Raw genomic sequence first — 8,897 nt, 5'->3', positions numbered from 1 at the left:
TTGCCGACATCTGCCATGCCACTCTGAATACTTCATTGCGCCGTAAAATAATTCTACAGGATTCTAAGTTCTTTGATGCCAGAACCTACTTTAGGTCCCTTGATGTCAGAACCAGAATGTATTCGTCCTTCTACTCCCAGCACAAACACACTGACAACAACATAAGCTTGCCAAATGAGTGAACAGCCCTTACAGTGTCAGGAGAATAAACCTCTCGCCAAAGACAGCCCTTCTGGTCTAAAACTGGCAATAATGTAACACATTAAAAATACACTCATCAACACACATCCTTACCTCAACATTTGATTCTGCCTCTAAACTATAATACAATCCTAACTGTAACAATAATGAAATATTAAATGCTCATTGAATAATGTTTTCCAAGGCAGATGGCAAGCGTGGATTTTTATGATTGCCTGGAGATATGCTGTACAATCCAGTAAGGCCCTTCCAGTAACTGCAGCCCCTCTGCTGCTGCCCCACGTAGGAACACTGTGCCCTTGCCGACCTTCGAGTGCTTCCTCCGGCTACAGTTACACAACTGCGGGCCCTGAGCCACCCAAGTGCTGCTGGTGGATAAAGTGCAGACAGCAGAGAGCAGGGGCAACATTATTTTACATGGGCACTCTGTGCTTTTCAAGGCATCCCTGGTCTGGAGTCAAGCTCACACCAGGATCCTACTGAAAATGTTATCCAGCACTCATGACCTTGCCTTACTTAACTTTCTCTTCCTTCCTCAATCTAGTTTGACTACCTGAATCCAACCCATTGCTTGCTCTGACTTTTAGTGCATTCTCAGGGTTAATTCCAGGAGGACATGTACCACGTTCTATAAGCAAAGGGAGAGAGCAGCTAAGTAAGAGAGAATTCATTGACATTTGGGAAGAATATTAAAAAAAAGAGCCAGAAATGGGGGTGCCCAGTTGCAGAGATCAGAGACCAAGATTTACAAGGAGCTACTTGCAGTGGTGACCATTTTGCAAAGTATAGAAATATCAAATCACAAGGTTGTGCACCAGGAACTAACATAGTGTTACAGGTCAATTATACTTCAACAAATGAACAAACTCATAGAAAAGAGATCAGGATCATGGTTACCAGAGGCAGGGGATGGGAAGAGGGGGAATTAGATGAGGGTGGTCAAAAGGTACAAGCTTCCAGTCATAGGAGGAATCAGCACTAGGGATGTAATGTACAAATGATTAATATAATAAACACTGCTGTACGTTATACGTAAAAGTTACGAGAGCAAATCCTGAGTTCTCATCATAAGGAAAAAGGTTTTTTTATTTTTCTTTTATTTTGTATCTGTTTGAGATGATGGATGTTCCCTAATCATATCGAGGTAATCATTTCATGGTGCATGTAAGTCAAATCATTATGCTGTACATCTTAAACTTACACAGTGCTGTATGTCAGTCACATCTCAATAAAACTGGAAGAAAAAAAAACCAAGGAGCTACTTGCAGACACAGTCTAATCTCAGCTACAGTTCCTTGAGAAATCAAAGATAACATGATCCAAGGGGGAAATTCGCTGGGAAGCGCTTCAGAAGTAGAAAAATGTAGAGTAGATCTATCAGAACCAGGCAGAACATTACAGGAACTGGCCTAACTCCCAAGAACAGGCAGGTGTGGAGTCATTACAGGAGCCCCACTGTTGGACTCCCAAGCCTTTGCTTATGGGGCGAATACCCTGAAGCTGCAAGGGTGTTGGTGAAAATCAAAGCCAAGGTACATCAAACACCTTGCTTAGCATCCGGCACATACCACGTGGTTACTGTTCATACTGCTATTATTATCACACATTTGACCGCACAAGGTCATCAGCCACTTTTTTCCTGGAGATTTACTTCAATTTGTTCAGCATTTTGCCACCTGAAGAAGCGTTTCATACTCTTTAAACCCTAAAATTTCATCATGTTCACTTTCCTTACAATTTTTTAAAGATGTTAATAGATTAGTCACTTTTTCCTAGGAAATTCCACTGTGAATCTTTCTCTGTGTAGAGAATTTTCTGGTATACTCGCCTTTCTCCAATATATTTAAACAATGTCACTGTGATTTTAAAATATGGTCCTCATTCTCTGGTGACTCCATTTTGCTTTGTTTTGATGATAAGTTCCCAGACTCTCTCTGGATACACATTCTCAACCTCAATGGGCCTCTCTTCCTCCACTTTGAACTTTAACTCTTGGAATTCCAACACTGATCCTCCTCACACTCTGAAGAGTTGAGTTATATCTTGTTAGAGGCTTAGTAAAGTTTTTAAATATTTTTTCTTAAATGGCTACATATCCGGAATGGATCAATTCCAACACTTTTTCTACTAACATGCCGATGAACTGTAGCACGTTTGTTTCCTATAAACAGACACCCAATATCACACATAAAATATATTTTATTAGCATATTTGATAAAACAAAGAGATACATTTACAAGATGGATAATCTTACTGAAAATAATTGTCCTGTCATAAGAACGACATAAGGAACCAAATCAGCCTTTAAAATTTTGTTATACTGACACAAAGACACGTACACACATTTCGAAGAAGTTTAGAAGAGATCAACAAGGGAAACTGTGTTCAGTTTTCTTATGTTTGTGTTTTGAACTTCACAAAATTGATTCTATTGACACAGAAACGAAAAGATCAGCAATGTTAACACACTCTGTGTCCTATATATTGTCACTCAATAATTCTCAATTATAAATTTAGCAACACAGAATCCTTCAGATGAGTAACTGCATTAATATTTTACCAAACATAGTCCTTTTTAAAAAATTGGTTATAATATTTGGACATTCTGAAGATTGAAATCTGAACTCCTTAAGAGTACACATTTCTTTGTTATTATTATTATTTTTTTTTTTGTCGGTCTCAAATTTTGCTCTTGTTCTGTGTGACATGTGCATGAATGAGGGTAGAGTTTCTACCAGCCTGGACCCCAGCTACTGGAAATAGCACATTACCCAAATAACCAGGACTCAAATCAAGTGCCTAAACAATAATTCTTTCATTGCTAAAACATACTGTTGATAGTAAATAGTTACACTCACTCCTAAAAAGAAAAGAGCTAGGAAGAACTTGGAGTTCAGAAATGGACTCTTTTTATGTTCTTACAAACTTGCAACTCTGGATTACAAACTTCATAGCATTATATTAATGAAGTCATGATTGCTTGCATTTCAAATGTTGAAAAAGCGGACCAAAATGTTTAGTCTATTGAACATGGAGAAAAGAGAACAAGAAAGATGTAGACTTAAAAGGTTACACTTGACAGCCTGGAGGGGTGGGATAGGGAGAGTGGGAGGGAGGGAGACGCAAGAGGGAAGACATATGGGAACATATGTATATATATAACTGATTCACTTTGTTATAAAGCAGAAACTAACACACCATTGTAAAGCAATTATACCCCAATAAAGATGTTTAAAAAAAAAAAAAGGCTACACTTATTTCACAGATTAAAAAATATCTTTGCAATTGCTAGTGACATTTGTTTTCAAAGAGCAACCCAATTTCTGATTTCTACACGCTTGGTTGGACTGTCTTTTATTAGTTTCTCAACGGTCCACAGTTATCTTTCATGGTATGAAATGGTTCTTCAGCGCTCTTAATGGGTTTCCTCTGCATCCCTCACTTGCATTCACTTCCTTTAAATTTTATATACAGTAAATACTTAGAGTTCTCACTACACAGCTCTCATATCTTTCAAGAGCCTTTAAAAAATAATTTTTACTACTCTTGTTAAAACCATGAAACTTGAACCTACAAGACCCAATTTTGTCACTTACCAGCTTTGTAAACATGAACAAATCACAGCTCTCTCTGAATCTCAGTTTCTTCCTCTGTAAAATGTGAATCATAATGACATCTTCCTTCCTTATGCAACCTCCACCAGAAACTGGTTGTTTGATTTGGGTGCATTACTTAACCTCGCTGAGCTTCCATTTCATCTTTTACAAAAAATTAAGGGTAATAATATTACCTATCTCATAAAGCTGTTTAAGGATTAAATGAGATGTTACATGCCAGATATATGAAATTGGTACACGGCAATTGTTTTAAAAAATGTCAGTTCTGGTTATTGTTGAAAAGATAAAATGAATTAGTGTATGCAGCATGACAGAGTTGAAAGAGGAAGGACTTCAGAGTTCAACAAACTTGGGTTCAAATCATGCTCTTCCATTTATGGGCTGTGACATCTTACATAAGTTACTCCACCACTCTAAGCCTTAATGGCAAGATTCAAAATTATAAATATTAACAGTAGTAGGCATAAAGGGCAGCATGAGTATTTAAGAAACAGTGGTTATTATGAGTATTATGAAAAACTAACTTGCAAAAAAGAAATCGTTACTCAAATAGTACTTATAAGAGAATAGTATTCAGAGATACATGAAGACCATATCTCATACCTTAGCAGCAAGAGTAAGAAGAAAGCCTATTCTAAAGAAACAGGAAAAACAACAACAATGAAATGGAACAAATCTGTGACCATAACAAAATAAAGACTATGGCAGCAAAATTTACAAAATGAAAAGTTCATTGGTCTCACAAGCACAACCTTCTGCTTGGTAGGTTTGCCAAATAGCAACTGGTAAGTTATACGTATAGTTCTTTCTAAGAAAATCAGACTTAGTCAATGAGTGGCCCTCACCATAACCATAACAAACACATTTACTATCCAAAGCTAAAAAGGGAAGTATATATGTAGCATAATGTAATTCCAAAAAGTCAGGGTGGTAACTTCTTTCGGACTGGTCTGACATGCTAGGCTAGGGTAGGGGTTATATAGTGAGACATCCAGTCCTATTTGCTGTAGTAAAGTTGGTAGAAGTAGGATCTCACTTTAGCAATGACACATCTGTCTGTCCATGATGGAATTTATGGTGACATAGGAAATTGTTCATAGTCATTTCCATTGTTGCTATAATTAAACTCAAACACCCAGTATTCATTACCACATGACATTTTCCTAAAATTGTTTTTATATTTTAAAAACAGGAACTAGGGAAAATACAAAAATATACCTATTCAATGAAAAGAAGCATAGAGGATTCGTTTGTTCTATTACATGTGATATACACCTTGTTTAATGTATATATGTAGTATAAGGAAACATGAGGCAAACTGCTATAACTATTAGACAAATATATTCAACATACATGGCTAGAAGGTCAATGGCCACGTGCTTAACAATTAAAGACCATGTTATACCTATCTGCTAGGCTACTTTTGTTCCTGATTCTAAACCCAGTCTTCATTCCTATATATCAGGACAATAAGACTCTCTAGTTAAGTAGCTAATTGACCCAGCATTAAGTCAAACTGAATATGGGGTGGATGTCTTCCTCGCTCCCCACTGTGGCTTCCACAACATTCTTCCTCTCTCTTCCATTTCATTTTCCTCTAACTCTGAGTCTCATTTCTTCAGACTATACCACTGTGATGGTTCATTTGATAAATATGGTTACTCAATGATGGTCAGTTTGGTTAATTCAGACTATACCACTGTGATGTGTCAACTTGGCTAGGCTATGGTACCCAGAGATTTGCTCAACCAGTCTAGATGTTGCTGTGAAGGTATTTTTCAGATAAGATTAACATTTAAATCCACAGATGTTAAGTAAAGCAGATTACCCTCCATAATGTGGGTGGGCCTCAACCAATAAGTTGAAGGCCTTAAGAGAAATGATGAGGTTTCTCCAGGAAAAGGGAATTCTGCCTCTGGACTCCCTTTGGACTCAAGCTGCATTCCCAGTCTTCCTGGGTGTCCAGCCTGCCCTGTGGATCTCAGGCTTTCAGCCAGCCCCACAGTCACATAAGCATGAGCCAATTCCTTAAAATATAATCTCTCCCCACCACCTTCTCTCTCTCTTCCTATTGGTAAAATTTCATAAATATTATCTGCTTTTCTGGAGAACTTGTGCCCAGCTTGGAGCACATGACTAAGTCACATTTAGTTTTGTTTGAAACCAACTAACCAATTCAGATACCTATTTGCATTTATCTCAATAATGCATTTCCTTCCTCAGTAGATGGTCTCTCTCTCACTCCCCAGTCACAAGATAAGTTAGAAACTCCAACAAATTGTGTTCTCCCCCATCTTCCCTCAGCTTCCCATTTGGCTGAGAAAGTAGAAGCAAATAGAAAAGAACTTTCTCAAGCTCCTACCACCAGATACTACCCACCCAATAGTGTATGCTACTGTCCATATATTCTGCCCTCCTCCCAGTGTTCTCCTGCCTGGGATCAGCCCCTCGACTTATCCACTGAACCCATGCTCCTCACCTGCTCCAAAAATTCTCCCCCTCTCTCTTGCCTCATCAAGTTCCCCCATCTCCTTTGGCTCAATAGCGACACCATAAAGTACGCTGTCATTTCTCCCGCTTTCAGAAATAAAAAGTTTTTTAAAAAAACTCTTTAACGCTTACATCCCCTTTCAGCTAAACATTTCAGTTCTTTATTCTCCTTTACAACACAGCTCCTCCAAAGAGTTGTCTGTACTTGGTGTCTCCAACTCCTTTCTTTCTGTTCTTCTGTGATCACTCCCTTCTGGTTTTCACCCCACCGCTCCACTGAATCTAATCCTTTCAAGGTCACTGAAGGCCTCCATGTTGTAAATCTAACGGTCAAGACTCAGTCTTCATTTTTTTTTTTTTTTTTTTTTTTTTGCGGTACGCGGGCCTCTCACTGTTGTGGCCTCTCCTGTTGCGGAGCACAGGCTCCGGACACGCAGGCTCAGCGGCCATGGCTTACGGGCCTAGCCGCTCCGCGGCATGTGGGATCTTCCCGGACGGGGCACGAACCCGTGTCCCCTGCATCGGCAGGCAGACTCTCAACCACTGCGCCACCAGGGAAGCCCCTCAGTCTTCATTTTAATTGACTTACTAGAATCGTTTGTCACAGTTAATTGTTCTCTCCAACTTGAAACACTTCCTCTTCGTTTCCAGGATACGGACATTCTCCTGGGCTTCTTTCACTGGCTCCTCCTTTTCAGTTTTCTTTTGCTGATTCCTCTTCTCCTCCAAAATAAGAAGGTGCCAAGGACAAGGACCCCTCTTTTCCTTACCGATCCTCACTTCCTTGGTGATGTCATTCAGTCCCCTGACCCACAGATTTACAACTCCAGCCCTCTACACTCTGGCCTTGTATATACACATGGCTCATTCTCTCACTTCTTTTCATTTTAGCTGCCTATTCGGCAGGGCTTTTACTATATAAAATTGAACCTTCCCCTCTCCACCCTTCCCAGACTCTGACAATCCTTATCCCACCCTTCTTTCCTACTTTATTATTCTTCGTAACATTTATCATGATCTCATATACCACATTTACTTGTTTTATTGTGTATCCTCTTCCACTAAAATCTACATTCTGTAAGAACAGGGATCGAGTCCCCTGTGTCTATTGTTTTATGTCCAGACCCTAAAGTATTTGACCCATTATAAGTGCTCAGTATGTTTGCTGAATGAATGGTCTCGCCTAGTTTTGTTTCCCACTTTCCCCAAAATGGAGGAACTGAAATTCCTTGCTTAGTCTTCCTACAGATTAGGGTTTTCAAAATCTGTTGATAGGACTTCCCCGGTGGCGCAGTGGTTGAGAGTCCGCCTGCCGATGCCGGGGACGCGGGTTCGTGCCCCGGTCCGGGAAGATCCCACATGCCGCGGAGCGGCTGGGCCCATGAGCCATGGCCGCTGAGCCTGCGCGTCCGGAGCCTGTGCTCCGCAACGGGAGAGGCCACAGCAGTGAGAGGCCCGCGTACCGCAAAAAAAAAAAAAAATCTGTTGATAGACTTCTCTGATCCTGAACATGCGCCTCCACCTCCAGTACTTAGTGGCCCGCCATCTGGATTTTATCAGTTGCAATCTTTTCTGCATGAATGGGCTCTTCTGGACATTTTGTTAATGGTACTCATTTCTGTCCTGAGGTCGGAGAGTTACTGGTTTGTTCAGGGAACAACCAGGTGGCCAGTGGGGCTGGCTGGAGCAGACTGAGCCAGGAAGACAATGGACGGAGATGAGGTCAAAGTGGTAACCAAGGGGCAGAGAGGGAAGATGCAGATCAAGAAGCACGTTGTATAGCTTAAAGAACTTTAGCTTTTACTTAGAGTGAGTCGGAAAGTCCTTGGACATTTTGGATGTAGGTGTAACATGATCTGACATGTTTTAAAAAATTCACTCTGGCTGCTGGTTGAAAATAAATCGCTGTTCAAAGTCATTTAATTTTTCTGTACCTCATGCGCAAAACCAGTAAGTTAGATCAGAGGTCATTTTAGGTTGCATCAACTTTTTAAAATAATTAATTAATTAATTAACTTTTGGCTGCATTGGGTTTTCGCTGCTGCACGCGGGCTTTATTTGCGGCGAGCAGGGGCTACTCTTCTTTGCAGTGCGCGGGCTTCTCATTGCAGATGCTTCTCTTGTTGTGGAGCACGGGCTCTAGGCACGGGGGCTTCAGTAGTTGTGGCTCGCGGGCTCTAGAGAGCAAGGTCAGTAGTTGTGGCACACGGTCTTAGTTGCTCCGTGGCACGTGGGATCTTCCCAGACCAGGCCTCGAACCTGTGTCCCCTGCACTGGCAGGCGGATTCTTAACCACTGAGCCACCAGGGAAGTCCCTCAACTTTTAAGAAATCATAAAAATATGAGTGGAAAAGGATTTTTTTTAATCCTGACTTGAATTAAATGTTTTGTGATCGACAACAAACAATAAATCAATTGCTTAACTTGACACTATTTTTAAATAAGTACTTGGCAACAGTTAATTCACAATGATCTAGGCTGCTCATCAAAGTGCCCTTCACATTCTCAGATTCCCCGATTTGCCAGGGCCTCACAGATATTTTCACATGTGCCCACTGAAACTTGGCTTGAAGAACTCCGGAAAGGAAA

This window comes from Phocoena sinus, chromosome 17, assembly GCF_008692025.1.
Source record: "Phocoena sinus isolate mPhoSin1 chromosome 17, mPhoSin1.pri, whole genome shotgun sequence".
Classification (NCBI taxonomy): Eukaryota; Metazoa; Chordata; class Mammalia; order Artiodactyla; family Phocoenidae; genus Phocoena; species Phocoena sinus.
Note: the sequence above shows the minus strand (reverse complement) of the source record.